General features: G+C 37.9%; 1 long non-coding RNA gene across 1 annotated transcript in view; it reads left to right on the top strand.

Annotated features, from left to right (window-relative positions):
* LOC102899776 overlaps positions 1–7,882 on the top strand; it is a 110,640-nt gene extending 102,758 nt beyond the window's left edge. The window contains exon 12 of the long non-coding RNA XR_006594466.1: positions 930–7,882. This is a non-coding gene — a long non-coding RNA (uncharacterized LOC102899776). The remainder of the gene's footprint in view (positions 1–929) is intronic.
* Positions 7,883–16,906: the final 9,024 nt, after the last annotated feature.

Below are 16,906 nucleotides of genomic sequence, written 5' to 3'. Positions count from 1 at the left end.
TGATATTCTATGACTATCATAGGGATTAATTGTGCACCTGTTATGTGCAGTTCTGTACAGGACGTACTACGGGAATTACAAAGGTACATTTGATGTACTCTCTGACCCCAGGATAGTTATATAATTCAGTATCATCTAAAAGTAAGTTTAGAATATATACATACTAAGGTATTTACTAGATGATGAAAATTGACACTTATTAATTTATTAGTTCTGCTCATATGCTACTGCCATGGTGGGCTAACCCCATGTTTGTTCTGAGCCTGTTACATCATCAGTAAGCTCCAGAGTCCATCATTTTTGTCTCCTAGAAACCTAGATTGGAGGAAGAAATAACTGGCTGGTTTTATTTTAATAACATGTCTTTAAAATGATGGATTCAAAAGATTTGTTCCTATAGGGTCATTGGAAAATGTAGGAAAATGTGGAGCACTTTGATGACTCCAAGAAGGAAAGAATACCCTCCTTTGACTGTCATGTAAACAAAATCATAGTCTTCTTTATGTGGAAGAAAATGTTAGCGGTATATAGGCCATTTCTATATTCAGCCTGTGCATTAAACTGGGGCACAGCTGATGCACTCATTTCAGACAGAACCAGTTGCTGCAGATGGACTTTTCATTTCTCAGTTGGCATATTCATTAACTTGACAGAAATGATTGGTTTCATTGTACCACATTCTGGTTGTTTTATGTATAGAGTCCTGGTATTACCCTAGATTGTTGGGGCCTTCGGGCAGAAAACATCTTCAACATAGAGGTTTATGACTCTTGACATTTATGTCATCCAGAAGACACCAGTTCAGGATTGAACCCTGTAGGCTGTCACAGCTGGGATGCTGTGGAGAGGGCTTTCTCCATCAATCTAGTTCTATACTGGCAAGTGCTGTGGTAATGCCCAGTAATACTGAAATGATCCTTCTTCCATAGACGAGAAGGATTATGAATGATGGAAGTTATGCTCAAGTTGCTGGAGTGGTTCACTTTAAGAAGATCGAGTATGAAAAATGGTATGAAAAATGTACATTAGGGGGCAAGGATTCATAGCACAAATGAATCCTTTTCAATATGTAAATGTTTATCCCAGAAATCCTTTATATATTCAACTACAGCTGAATTTTTTAAACGTCCAATTTACTAAAAATAGTTTCATATTTATCGCATAGCGTGAGTTTCAGGAGAATATTGATTTCACACTTACTACTTATAACTGAAACTAAAGCAAAAGGTGAGGGAGATTTTGTGGGTCAAATTTGCAATGCTCAAATTGCAAAAACAAAACAAAAACTCTGCAAAGTTTATTCTCTACAAAAACAGAAACAAAACAGAACAAAGAAAATCATGTGTCAGATGAACAGACAAAGCCCGATCCATAGCTCAGGCAAGCAGGTGGGCAGACAAGCAGGCAGGTGGGTGGATAGTTGGGCCTGATGGAGAGATGGGTGGGCAGTCTGGCAGGCTGTTCCATCCATGTACAGGGGCGGATTATTAGGCAGGATCCAGAGAATGACATGACAGATTGGCAACAAGGGAAACATCAGAAAATATGGCTGGAGGACTTCATTGTTAAGGCAGAAACTTTTTTGTGCTTTCTCTGTGTGGGCAAATCACCTGTTATGTGTGGGCAGTCCTGGCCCATAGGGTTACAAAGAGCCAGAAAAAGTCAGGAGCTCAAGTGAATTCTACCCATGATCAGAGATACTAAAATTATCCCCAGACTAGCTTTGTTAATGTGAAGAAGAGAATCACTAACAAAATGTTCCCTTTGACTCTGGGAGTTGATGATAACAGTAATAACTCTGCAATCTCTACTGGGGACTTGAGTCATGCAACAGATGTCACTGGAGGTTGAGGCAAGTATGTGGCCCAACAGGCCAAATGGCCTTCCTTGATGTCACAAAAGACCCTGGTAGGGTTGGAAGTCAATTTCTCTTAAAATTCCTGCTTGGATATCCCTCCATGAAACATTAGTAAATAAACCGTGTGGCTAATATTTTCAAGTTTGTGAGAAAAGGATTGATTGAACTGGAAACAGTGAAAAAGGTAGCATAAGTCAGGAAGACTGTTGGGCCCTTCGGTAAGGTCTTAACATTCTGAAGACGCAGAGGTAGTCCACCACTAAATACAGGCATAATAGAAATAGAACTCATGGGGCCAGATAAGATTTCAAGTGATTCACCCACTAAAGATGGTCTGCATATTGGTGATCCGTAGTGATGATTCTAAGAGATGTATCTATCCTTCTAACAAAACTAAACTCCTTGGCTTTTATGTCCTAATTTGGCTTCATAATTTTCAGCTGAGGGAAGCAAAAAGCACATGTTGGGTTTTCAGTCCCAGATGGTAGTATCTGCTTCCAGGTATACTTATTTATTATTTTGTTGTGTTTTCTTAGAACTAGGTATAGCAAATTATATAGGGCTACAAAGACCTATAAGAGGTCACATGAGTGAAAGGCCACCTACTTTGTTCATACTCTCAGTCTTATCTTCTGACTATCTTCAGGATACTCAATTCCTCCAGTGGTATTTTAAATTTTGAAGTTTTATGTAGTTCCATTTCTGGCCTCTTCCCTTAGTAACCTCATCAATTTCTATGGCTTCAGATACCATCCGTGTTCCAAGTGACTTCCAAATATCAAGCTCTACCTCTGTTCTAAAAATGTGATCCCTGAGTCAGCAGTAACAACATCTTCTGGATCCTTGTTAGAAATTCAAGTTCCTGCCCCTACTCTCCCAGATGTATAAAATCAGAAACCCTGAGGGTGAGGTCTGGTAATCTGTATTTGAACAAGCTCCAAAGCCGATTCTGATGCTAAAGTTTGAGGGTTACTGCTTTAGTTTGTACTGGCTTTGTGAGATGCATGCTGCTGTAGGTAACCAACTAGAATTTCATGGATGTCTAAGCGACAGACATGTCCAAAATGGACCCATGATCTTTCTCTACTTCCCAAACTATCTCACTTAGAGTATTCCATATTTCAGTAACTATCATCACTCAGTTTCTTAAGCCAGAAATCTGAGAGTCACCCTTGACACTTGTTTCTACCTCCCCTTCCACATTCATTTAATCACTATACTGTGTTTAACTCTACCTTTAGAATTTATTTTACACCTATCTGTTTATTTCCATCGTGAAGACTACCACCCTGTGCTAAGCCACCATCATCTCCTGCCTAGACTACTGAGATATATCCAGCTGGTATGTCCCTACCCTCTTCTCGTCCCCAGTAATACACTCTTCACGGCTCCTTCCATAGTCCTGAGCGTGTCAACCCTTAACTTAGATCTTTCAAGGGGGTTATCCTTTGCACTTAGAATTAGGACCCACATCTTCAGTAGGTTCTACTGCTTCCCAAAGTGTAAGGGGTGGGGGTGAACTACTGCATTAGAATCTCTTGGGGGTAGAGCTTGGAACTTTGCATTTATGATATTATATAAAGTATTCCAATTACAGTCAGTCCTCATAAAATTTCATATTATAAAATGTTCCAGATTATAATGTGTAACCAGTTTTTAGCAGTAAATGCAGTTGCCTTTCACTAAAAGCCTAAGAAAAGTTTGATCATTGTTCATTTCATTTAAGATTTTTCAATTAAAAGTATACACTTTATGTTTAGTTCACTGACATTTATAGTATGCTTACACTGTTTTCATCAAGGATATATTACTAAAAATTATAATTGTAACCCAATCCAGAAAAAAAAACATAACATTGAAAATCTCATGGTTAGAGAAAATTAAAAATTTAAATTTAAACCTATGTGCATATTTTGTTACAGATTAGAATGATATGATCAACAAAATGTTTTTCAAGCACAACATATATAAGGATAAATATTTAGGAGGGTATAGTAGAATAGAAATATGACTTAACAAATAAAAATGAAAGAAAGTTTCTAGATGTTAGGGAACAGTTTAATATACTTTAAAAGGATTATGGTAGTTATCAAATTACAACATTCGATTTCTCATGAAACATTTAGAAGAATGTTGTAATAGTTTCATTTTTAAATGTCAGTTCTTACAGTGTGCCAGAAATTAAGTGCTGTGTAACTATTTAATATTATGATGATTTTTTCCCTTGAAAATAAAAAATCTTTGAGGCAATAAATGATTTTTCAAAATTATTAGAAAGGGTACATGAACAAAAATAACCTAAGGTAGTGGTGTTTGGGGCAAACTCTTCATCTTAACTAGTTTGAACTTTTGACTAAAATAAAAGTATTTGACAAATTAATTTTATTTGTGAGCAGGAGATGGAGGAAGCATACTTCTATGAATTATTGGGCATGAGGTTATGCCCCAGATTGGAAAAAGTCTAATAAGAGCCACTCCTATTCATTCACTTCCCTAGAAGAGAACTCAGAAAAAGGTGTGACCCCCAAAGTCATAGATAAAAGGACGGTTGATTATATAACCAGTCACATAAGGGTCCATTTAATCGCTAAGGGCCTGGAGACATAAGTAAAGACAGTTCTTGCTATGTTGATTTTAAATGACTCTATTAAGAAGGACTCTAAGAAGGTAGAAGTATGCAGAAAAGTAGACCCTGTCAGACAGGAAATATCCAAAGACCAGAAAGCCTGATATTTTCCAAGAGTTATATCACTGTTGAGAACTTCATCAGAATTGGGAGGAGCTTGCCTGTTTTCCTTACTTTCACAGTAGGTGTCTGGAGATCATCTCTTGTGGGTAGATGTCTTTCCTATCATTTTTCTGCATTAAATAATATTTTAACCTTCTATCATCTTACACTTCTTTACCTTTTGCATAGACTTGCCCAGTGAATACCCATTTTCCCTTAGAATTTTTCCCCCTTCCCTGATTATATAAAGGATTTTTGCTATTTTGATATATTTGGTACGGATTGAAATTAAATGGATTGAAGTTGGACCTGTGTGGGGAGAGAGGGGATTCAAAACGGTAGCTTTAAATGGGGAGTTATTGGTCAAGGGCCCAAGTTTTCAATTATAAGATGGGTAAGTTCTGGGAATCTGATGTATAGCATGGTGACTCTAGTTAAAAATACTGTATTGTATATTTGAAAGTTCCTAAGAGAGCAGATCTTAAGTGTTCTTGCCACACAGAAAAAAGAAAAAAGGTGACTATGTGAGGTGATGGATGTATGAGCTGATGCTATGGTGGTAATCACTTTGCAATATATGTGTTCCAAATAAACATATTGTTGTACAACCTAAACTTATACAATATTATATGTCAATTATATCTCAACAAAGTTGGGAAAGACAAAAACCAAAGTGCTAGCTTTGATGAAAACATATCAAGTTAAATACGCCAAAGAGTGCCAAATGCTAGCAAGAGAGGAAATTCACAAGGCTAACATAGAGAAATTAGAGAGAAATTAAGCTTGCATTATAATAGGCAAGACAATAAACAATGTAAATAAGTAAAATGTATAATGATGAATGCTAAAGAGAAAAAAAAGCAGGGAAGAAAATATGTGCAGGGTAAAAAGGGAGGAAGTGAGCTTTGGGACTCTCTCAGGGAAGAACAATGCAAAGACCTTGCAGTAGGAGCATGTGTAGTAGACATCAATGAGGACAGCATGGCTGTAGTTGAGTGGCCATAAGGAAAAAAAAATTAGGAGATGAGGCCAGAGAGTTGGTGGACCAGGCCCTGCAGAGCATTATGAATAACTGTAAGGACTTCACTTTTCATCTGCGTGTGCTGGGAAGCCAGTGTTGGGCTCTAACAGAGATGTAGTGTGATGTGGCGAAATCCCCCTGGCTGCTGGGTTGAGATTAGACTGAAGTGGAACACAGGTAAATTCCAAAGGCTACTTGGGAGACAAAGATATTACAGGTAAGATCTGATGGTGATTTAGACTAAGGGAGAGACAAATGGGGGCGGGGGCGGTGAGAAGTGGTCTGAGTGTGGATAAGATTTGAAGCTATACTAGGTTTTACTAAGTAGAAAAGGTTTATAAACAGTTTATAGGTTTGCTAAAAATAACATGGTATCAATAATATCTAAAGAACTTTCAAGCCATACCAGTTTTTTTATGTTTCCCCTTAACACCACAAAGACAAAAGAGAATGAAAAGAGGGGTTCTTCTAGCAGAAGCCAAATGCCAGGAAACAGGTTGTTGGCTCTTTGTGTAGGGAATGCTGGTCTCTTACTATTGACTGAAGCCAGAAGACAGTCAGTGGCCTTCCCAAACTTGGCCAAGTTGGAAGCAGGGAGATAGGATTGTGACACAGCCACAAAGAAAGGACAGGTGGAAAGCACCTGATGCTGCCTAATGTAATTAGCTCAATAATAAAGATGCACAGGCATGTGACAAGGGTGAAAATTTGAATTTGTAGCCATATGTGTCCCCTCTAGAGGGATATTTTCTCAGCAGGCTGGAGGCACAGGGTTACAGAGGTGAGATGAGGGGACTAGTATAGAAAGTCAGAACACATGGAGTTGAGCATTTGTTTCTGAGCTGAAACAGATTCCCCTTCCAAGTGACAACACACTCAAGGCCCTCAACTTTGTTCCAGAAGGTTCTTTGTTCTCCTATTCAAACATACATCTGCTAGCTGACAGCTTGGGAATTTGAACATTTAATTCTCTTTCCTGCCAAAACCCAGCCCTTCCTGCTAGACTCAGGACTAAGTGATTGCCAAAGTAGACAATTAGTCTTGTTTCCTTTCCAAAGAGACACCAGCTACATTTTCACATGAAAGGGAACATTCCCAATAAAAAAAAATCCACAAGAATATAATGACAGTGGGGAAGTTGGACAGAGGAGAAAGAGGGTAGATAATATAAATCCACCATGAAAAATTGAGTGAAATATGCTAAGAATCTAATCCAGGTCCCTTATACTCACATTTTATCTTGGGTGATAAAAGTTTATCAGAAAACCATGTAATAACCTAATAAGTACTGTATAGGATGATTTTTATCTAACAGTGAAATACTCATATGTCTAGTGATAGAGGTAAAATAACCTTTCTTGGCATATTGCGATGACTACATTTTTCTTTTTTCTTCTTTGCTTCCACTGGCTCCCGTGATATTCTAGATCAAACCGACCACAAATCTCTAAATACCTCTTCAAGATTATTTACATATTTTCTACCTTTCCCACTTCTATCGTCTCCTCTCTTTAACTTTTTCTAATGTACTCACACATAATTGTATAGAATTATAACATTCTATTAGGCCACGTTACCCAGCCTCAAAATTTACTACCATTAGGTCAAAGCCAAGGGCCACTAAACTTTCCTAGGATATTAGTCTCTTTGAGAGAGACACAAATATGTAAAGCCTCCTCAGATGAGTCTCCTCAGCTATGAGGGCTATAATAGTGTGCTTGGCCAGTTTACTGATGTTAGTGGACTCCAACTTTATGTCCCTAGGCAAGCTTTCTGAAGGTTAGCTCAGACCCCAATGCCCTGCATAATTTTCCTAAGGATAACTAAGATGTTTAAAACTTCTAAGCATTAAGCAAGGCTACATAATTAAGAGCCTTTAGATTTGTCATTATACAATCCCATTTTTTGAGATCAGCACAAGAGGTTGATATAGCTGTCCATGGTTCTGAAAGGGTGGTAGTTTTGAACTAATTAATTTAAGAAGGTCTAATTAATTTACTAATATCTAATGGATTCCCAGTATTCTGTTGTGTAACTTGTATCAATGATATGTCCCACAACTCTTTGGTTTGACATTCTGCTGTGAATGACTAAAATATAGATTGGTGTGAATAGTCATTAAGCCCGTTAGAAAACATTTAGTGATTAAAACTTCCCAGTCCGTTGGGGTGCCTGTGTGGCTCAGTCGGTTGAGCGTCTGGCTTTGGCTCAGGTCATGAGCTCGCAGTCTGTGAGTTCAAACCCTGCATCGGGCTCTGTGCTGACAGCTCAGAGCCTGGAGCCTGCTTTGGATTCTGTGTCCCCCATCTCTCTCTGCCCCTCCCCCACTCATGCTCTGTCTTTCTCTGTCTCAGAAATAAATAAACATTAAAAAAAAATTTAAAAACTTCCCAGTCCTTAATACGTAACTCTATGGCTAAATCCACTGAACTATGTGAAAATGAAGTTTAAAAATAAAGTATAATAAATAATGAGAGGATATTAGAGAGTAAAGAATAAAATAGTATGGGGAAAAATTGCCATAGAATGTATTAATACATTCAATTTCAAATAATGTTTTAGGAAGAAGCAGACTATAAAATCTGAAAAGAAAGAAATTTAAACTAAAAACAAAATCAAAAGTTTAAGGATGATATATTTATGTCAGTTTAATGAAAACTAGAATCTATAAAATAGAGTAGAAAGTAAAGGTCTGCATACTTTAGATTAGAGAAGCATAATATGGTTTGCACACTTTTAGAATACAACCAGCCAGCAAGAGAATTATCTCAAAGAAGTGTGCTAGAGCCAAATGAGATTATTAAGGACAACAAACCACTTTTTTTTTTTATTACAATGTCACATGTGTAGAATGGAGTGCATATGAAAAACCTAATTTCCACACTGAATTGGAGACTATCTCATTGGAAACCTGGATGGAGTCAAAAGAGAGAACAAAGATAAAAATGGCTACGGGTTTTGCATAAATGTGTAAATGTCCAGATGAAGTGAAGACTATTTTTGGAGGAAAGCTGATTGCATTTAGTTACAGAGAAACTTCTGAATGATTTCTTTCCAGTGGGGATTGCCTGTTTTCATTGCCTGTAACAGAGGGGCCCATGTCATAGGTCTTGTTATAAAATAAATCAGTAAATTATTTGACACACAACAATAACTCTAGTCTGGTCCTTGTTACTACCCAAAGTGCAGGAGCAGATGGAAGATAAAGGGGAGTTTACACAAATCAATTGATTAAAATCTTGAACAACATAAAATTTAAGTATTTTTAAAAATTTTATTTTTTTAGAGAGAGAGAGTGTGTATAAGTGGGGGAGAGGGGCAGAGGGAAAGAGAGAATCTTAAGCAGGCTCCACACTCAGCATGGAGCCCAAAGTGCAGCTCAATCCCACAAGCCTGGGATCATGACCTGAGCTGAAATCAAGAGTCAGATGCTCAACCAACTGAGCCACTCACACACCCCAAAATTTAAGTATTTTAAAACCTTACCTTTTGCCATTATGAAAATGAGGGTCACAACAAACAGGAAAACCAACAAAAAACCCTATTGGATATTTGGTTGGCTGGACCATATTAGGATTTCCTGGCAATTCACGCACCATTAGCATTTAGTATGCAAAACATAGACACACCCTATGCAAGAAAGTTCTTGTACTAGTGTACAACCCTTCAAGTCTTACGTTAACTTAATAATTCTGCCAATGAAACATAGTACACGCATAGTGCCTCTACTATTATCATTATCGGTTGAGCCTAGGCAAAGAAATCAACCTGTCAAGACAAGGACTCTTATCACTTCTTGGAATCCAGGATCTGAAAGAGATACTGTGTGCTCCATAAGATGCTGATAAAGGACTCACATATTTTCAGACTAACCTAACTCTTTTAAAGCTTTACATTTGTTTGAAACCGATCATGAGAAAATGCATTCTTGAAGAAATACACAGAGGTACAGGTCAAATAAATGTTGTACGTGTAATGGAATGGGAGTAGGCCAAGTTCATCTTGATGTGAACATTTTTAATGTTTTGATTGTATTTACTTGTACTTTAAGAAGGCAAACTACCAAGTTCTGGAGAAATTACATTTTGAAAAAAGAAACCACTGTAAAATCACTGAGTTTAATCCCCTATAATAGTCATCTCAATTAGAATAGACTCGTGAATAGACAACTAAGACTAAACTACATTCCTCTCAGATTTATCTTGTTCTTTCTAATCTTCTTAAAGTTCAACTGGGGGTGGGGGGATAGGAAAATAATCAGTTTTTCCACCTGACTCAGATTAATGCTTCCATAGGAAAGTGATATAGTTGTTGGATGTGCACCTATAGCTTAGTCTAAATTCATGAAGGTGTGCATCTCATCAGTGTTCCAGCCACATGGCTCATCTGGGACCAGACTCCTCTCTCTTAACCAAGGATATTGTTTTGGAATAAGCAAGACCCTTCCAAACAGTATAGATGGGCACCAATAGGTAGAAAGTTCTGGAATTGAAGCCCATATGGCCCCTTCAGTGACAGGTTTGTATAAAGACAATTTCACTCTTAATTATTTTTCAGTACGTGTAGTCAAGGTAGTTTTTGAGTGGGAAAAATTATTCTTCTAAATGTTACTCTTTGCAAATTGGCTTGTGAAAATGAGACTTACCACCTATCTGAAAATAGCACCCTCAATGCAGCTGTTACCCTACTGCTAACTGTTCAGTATCCGTAAAATTCTGCACATTGAGATTACACCTATCTGAAGTTTCATCCTTTTTGTAATCTGTAGCTTTTTTTTCATTTATTCATGTCAAATATATTTTTTCACATGTTTATATTGGAATATATTCTGTAAATGTGAACTTAGCTGAGAAACGGATGATGTCAGAACAATTACTAACATATGTCACTAGAATAGTTGTTCTTATGTACCTGGAATAAAAGGAAAACTCTCAGAATTTTCCAGTTGCTTTGTATCCTGTACCACGTATACTTAACAGCAGGTATGGAATACATCTCCAGCCAGAATCTAGGACAAATCTGGCTCAGCATCCTAGCCCTGGTCATTTGCCTGTTTGCTTTAAGACCCATCCTCAGCCTCCAGCTCTGCGATGTATTGCCGAGTGAAAAGTCCTGCAAAGTATACGTCTCAGGATCCCTTTCCACCTGGCTTCCTATTAGCCTCAGCCAATGGGAGGCACAGGTGTGAGATTGGAGAGCAAGTGGAAGGGAAGAGCCAGGCTTTCCTCCCTTCCTCTCAGCTTTAAAAAGTATCTCCAGTAGTGGCTACATCTCTGTGGTTCCAGCTCCTGTCACTCAGCTACTTCCTTTGAGGTCCCAGCTCTCAAAGGCAGTCCAGGCAGTAAGAATGTGTGGCAGTAAAAATGTTCCCTACTTTTGTCTCTCCACTTCTTTAGGTGTTGTGTAGCTTTTTGTCCCATCTCTGGGTTGCCTGTCCAGCCCATTTTCCCTTTTAGCTCTTCCGACACTTTTAAACTAGCATCCACACTGAATTTCCTTTTGTTATATTACCAGGCATAGGTCTGTTTCTCTGACCAGACTCTGTCACCATGAGCTACAGTGCAGACAGTTCATTTCTGTCTGTAAAGTCAAAAATGTTGGCATCTGGCACTAATATCTAGAAGTTTATGAAATTTTGACCACTAAGAACACATTGCTTGCAAAAGTGTTAACATGTGCAATAGTTGTTGCTTCTCCTCCGATGAAAGAAAGGCATTCTCTGGCCATTCTAAATAACCCAGAAAAATCTACTTTCTAACTTGAATGCAGTCTATTTGTTGAAAGGTTCATAAAGGTACTAAAGCAATGATTCTTAACCTAGGCTTCACATTAGCATAACCCAAGAGCATTAAGAAAATCCCAGTGTTGAGGTTGCAACCCAGACTAATTAAAATGAGAGTCCCTGGCAGTGGAACTAAGTATCAGTATCTTTTAAAGCTTCCTAGGTGATTTCAGTGTGCAGCCAGAGTGAAAACCACCTGTTGTTTCTCCCTTTAACTCAGTTGCTTGTTGGTGTAAATCAGTCAGTATCAGCTAATTTGGGAAGTTGCTTCCTCTTCTCATCTGCTGTCAGCGTTACCTCTAGGACTGGTTCTGAGCTTAGGAGACCAGTGGAGCCCATCCCTTCATAGTGCTTGTGAGCAGAATTGAACTTGTTGGGATTGTAGCAGTGTGTAGCCCACTGCCATCATCAACCTGCTCTATCTGATCCTTACTGCTTCCAGGTATGGTGAGTCTGCCTGGAGAGAAGGTAAAGTAAGGTTGTCAACACCAGGGATAGGAGATAGCAGAGTAGGATTATTTTAAAAGTCTTAAAAGTTTTAGGGGCGCCTGGGTGGCTCGGTCGGGTAAGCGTCCGACTTCGGCTCAGGTCATGATCTCACAGTCCGTGAGTTCGAGCCCCGCGTCGGGCTCTGTGCTGACAGCTCAGGAGCCTGTTTCAGATTCTGTGTCTCCCTCTCTCTCTGCCCCTCCCCTGTTCATGCTCTGTCTCTCTCTGTCTCAAAAATAAATAAACGTTAAAAATTTTAAAAAAAAAGTCTTAAAAGTTTTATTTTCTCACTTTGACACAAAAGGTACTTATTTTTACTGTTTTGTGCTAGAATCCATTACAAATGTGTTAAAAATTCATTATATTTTATAATATAATTCTGTTCTATGTACCATTACTTTAAGAGATCGTAAACTTTCTCTTATTGTTGTTAGACAGTAGGGCCTGGTTAATGGGGCCACAATCTCCCAGTCTCCTAAATCAGAAACCTAGGAGTCATCTTAGAGTCTTTCCTCCATCCCACCTTCACTCCATCACCACTGTACACGCATCCAATCAACCACTAAGTCCTGTTGACTCTAATTCCTAAATAATACTCAAGCCCATCTCTTCAATTTCTTTCCTCCATCTTTGACTTGGCCAAGGCCAATGGCTCTCAACTCTGGCTTCATAATAGAATCATCTGGGGAACCTTAAAAATGTCAAATTCTCAGGCCACATCTGGTATCAATTAAAATAGAATCTCTGAGTATGGGACCAAGGCATTGTATATTTTTAAAAGCTTCCCACTAGACACTCAATTATGAGAGCCACTGACCTAGGATCTCATTTTTTCTCACTTGGACCCTGGTAGTAACTTCTTAATTGATCTTCTAGTCTTATATCACTCTTAGTTAATTCTCTACATTGCTGCCAGAGAGGTCCTTCTAAAATTCAAAATGTATTGCATTGCATATTACATGGTAGTTAGAAATTCTCAAGCACCTTCTCATTGCTTATTGGGCAATAATCTCCAAACACCTACATGTGATAGATGGAAGAGAAATGCATGCTTAGAGACAAATCAAATCTGAGCTCAAATTCTACCTCTATCCAAGCTACATGATCTAGGCAAATTAGTCATCTATCTGAGTTGCAATTTCTTCAACTGTAAACTTCCTCATGAAATAATGTATGTAAAGTACTTGGGACATTGCTGGGAACGTAGTGCTAACTAAGTAAAAAATGAGTGTAATAATAGTAGTGTATTAGCCCCTAACTGCTATCTAGTTCTCTAGTCTCATTCTTCCCTCTCCTCTCATCGCCAGCTAAATTCCAACCCAAGAGACTCCCAACATCAAGCCATTTCATGACTGCATTCTTGCGTAAGTGTGGTTCCCACAGTTTAAAGGTTCATTCCCCTATCTCCCTGCCAATCCTACTCGCTACTTGATCCAGTTCAAAACATTGATGTGATGGCTTCCTGACCACCCCCGCCTTTGCAAACACCTTTCTTTTGTGCAACTCCTACATATTATATTGGGATTACTTATTTATTTCTCTATCACTAGAGTATGAGCTTCTTTATTATAGAGGCTGCCTTATGCCTTTATATCTCCAATGACAAATATAGTGCCCAGCTCTCGGTAATTATATAATAATGTTTGTTGCATGACTGCATAGCTGAAAAAAGATCAGTAAAAGAAATTAGAGAATAAGTTCAGGGGCTGAGAAGATTCTATATTGCTAACTTTAGAGAGCAAAGCAGTGCTGTGCATCTTGTTCCACAAAGAAATTCTCATGTCCTTTGAGAGAGAATAGGGGGCTAGGAAGACCACAGTTTATCTTTATGCGGTATATATTATATTTTTATTTTGGAGGACAAGATTCTGGAGTCAGAATGATTTCATCTTTACTATTTGCTAGCTATGTGATTATGGATAAATTATTTAACACTCTAAAATTTCCCCTTCTATAAGATGTGAAAATAATACCTACTTTGTGGTGCTGCTGTAAGGAAAGAATGACATAATATATAGGAAGTATTTGGTATACTGAGTCCTCATCAAATGGAAGTTGTCCTTATGATTATCATTATTATAAATAAAGAATATTTCATCAGCTTTCATTCCTTTTTTTGTTTTACATGCTAAAACTGGTTTGATTTTCTTGACTAGGTGATTTAATAAAAATATTCAAATCTGCTAATATGAATACACAAAACCCACATATGGGTAGTTGATGTGGGAAGCTACTATGACAAGTGTTCGAAATTGTTTTATTTAGAAGTCTTAACTAAAATGACTTGAGTTTATGCAAATATAGTTAAAAGTATCACTTGTGGGTCGTTAGGACTCCTCTCCCCCAACTGATGCTTGGTGCTATTCTCTGCCTCTAAGGAGAAATCTTGTCCCATCTCAGTGGTTACCATGGTAATTGAGTATTTTTGTCAAGAGATAAGGAAGAAAGGATGTAGCTTCAATTGCTACTACTAATATTCCTGAATTATCTTGATAAAGAAAAAAATGGTAGTTTATTGCTAGCTATAGAGATAGACGACAGTTAACATATCGTGTAATTTAATTTTCTTATGTTTTTTACTTATTTATTCTAAGCTGCATAGAAACTAAATAATTTATGGTTGGCTGTAGGAGATTAGGAAGTAGCTAAGATCCTGAAATTTAGATCACAGACTCAAAATGAAGTACATAATCAGCAGTTATACTCTTCACTTATATCGTGCTTACATATTTCCCAAGTCCTAGTAATGATTGGAATCAGAGAACTTAAAACACATATAGAGACCACAAGCCCAGATACATTATATCAGAATCTCTGAGGTTATGACCTCCAAGTCTGTATTTTTTTTACTTATTTTTTTAACGTTTATTTATTTTTGGGGGGAGGGGCAGTGAGAGAGGGGGACAAAGGATTTGAAGTGGGCTCTGCATTGACAACAGAGAGCCTGATATGGGGCTCAAACTTGTGAGCCACAAGATCATGACCTGAGCCGAAGTTGGACACTTAACCGACTGAGACACCCAGGTGCCCCAATTATCCCATGAATTTAAATTGTAAAAGAAATCAAACTGGATCACCAAATGCCCAAATAAATTTTCCTAAATAATGTTATGGGGGAAGAAAAACCAGAGTATTAGATTAGGAGGGAAGCTAGGACGCTCTCTAAGTTCATTTTACAGGTGAGTCTTTTAGGCCTAGAAATAACACAGAACATTATCCAAGTCATGCAACTGTTTACTGACAGAGCCAGGACTGAAAACAAACAAACAAACAAACAAACAAACAAACAAACAAAAAACAAACAAACCCATATCTTTTAGTTCTCATTTTAGTGCCCTTTTAACTATGTTGTGTGTGTGTGTGTGTGTGTGTGTGTGTGTGTACATATGTGCACTCACATTTTGTATGGCCATTAAACCAAGCTAAGAAATGCAGAAAATTCACACTATTTGTATAATAACTTACTGAGAAGTTAATATTTAGTCTATTTATGGATCATTTGTATTCGAAGTCCTAAATTCAAATGCTGCTGGGACCCCACTGGTGACAATAATGAATTCTTTGGGCTACGAGTGGTAGAATAGAAAATAGTGGAGGCTGTGACATACCAAAAGAATATATTCTTTCTAAAGTTTCTTAAAGATTTTTCGATGTAGGACTGTAGCTCCAAGATTGGCCAATATCCAGGAGAAACCATAAATAGGGATTTTTGTATGAACTCTCCTGATTATTAAATGTTTCTCCCCCCAACTCCCCCCCAAAAGTGTCTAACAGCGTACAGGCAGAACAAAATACATTTGTAGGCTGAATTCAACCTCTTGGCTGTTACCAAGTCTTCTTGTCTACTCAAATATAAACATACTATAATTTCCAAGTTTGGAAATGAATTGATGTATCTCACCAAATATGCAGGGCTCTGACTCCAAAAACAAACAAACAAACAAACAAACAAACAAAATGCCATGTCCTTTGGCAACTTAGTAGGTATTTTCCAAATCAAACTTTCTGAAATGCTCGGGATCGTTCTGGGAATAACTTCCCCTAAGACTTTTGTTACAATTAAGCCACAGCTGGGTTGCCTTTAGTTATATTTAATTTTAAGTATAATCTAAGGATATTATATCTAAATGTGTAAAATCATTAAAGGTTCCATACAAATCTCTGGAGGACCTACATTTCTATGTAAATGGTAAAGTAACTACATATAACACAATATATGTTTCATGAGCCAGGCAGAAGACCCAAAGATTCATCCTTAGGGCCTTATTTCTGGTTTTCTTCCCTCCTGCCCACACATTCTATTTCTAAGCTGGCTCTAAGGAGATTTTTTCCCCCATGAAATAACCCAGGCAAAGATTATATCCTACAAGGGAGAGCTACATTTAAAAAAAAAAAAAAAGGAAGGAAAAAAGCTAGATAATGTATTTTGCACTTAACATCTAAGATCAAGATGTTTAAAATTATATTTGAACACTGGCTATTTGGCTGCCAAATTCCTGATATCTTTCCTGTTTCTATTTTATCTGCCTCCTTCTTTATCCTGTTTCAAATTTATCCTCTAGCTCAAAAGAGTGGTCTAAAGGATAAAAGGTGCTTATGAAAGAAACTTTGTAATCCTCAACTCTACTTTAGAAAGGCTTGAACACATACTTTTGGCAGAAAATGGAGGCATATTTTCGCAGCAGGAGTGAAGTGATTTCCCAAATAGAGTACTATACAATTATGTCCCAAAGACTCTGGAGCCATGGCTAAGAAATGATGCCATTGCTGGCCTTTTGCCTCTGACTCAATGAGGAAGCAGAGAGTGATCAAGACTGTGACCAAAGCCTGAGTAATCTTCATGTCCTGCTTGGGGCAACTGGAAGCTGTTGGCCTGGAGCTGATTTCACTGTGTGTCACGATTGTCTTAGAAATCCATGCAGCAGCAATACAGGTCACCAGTTCAGAGAATTCACCCCAGGGGGGCAGGCTAATGAACACATTTCAGTGTGGCACCTCTCCATGATTCCTAAAGGCTTTGCCCACATG

Source organism: Felis catus, chromosome A2 (assembly GCF_018350175.1).
Source record: "Felis catus isolate Fca126 chromosome A2, F.catus_Fca126_mat1.0, whole genome shotgun sequence".
In the NCBI taxonomy this organism is placed as follows: Eukaryota; Metazoa; Chordata; class Mammalia; order Carnivora; family Felidae; genus Felis; species Felis catus.
This window is presented reverse-complemented; position numbering and strand designations above follow the sequence as displayed.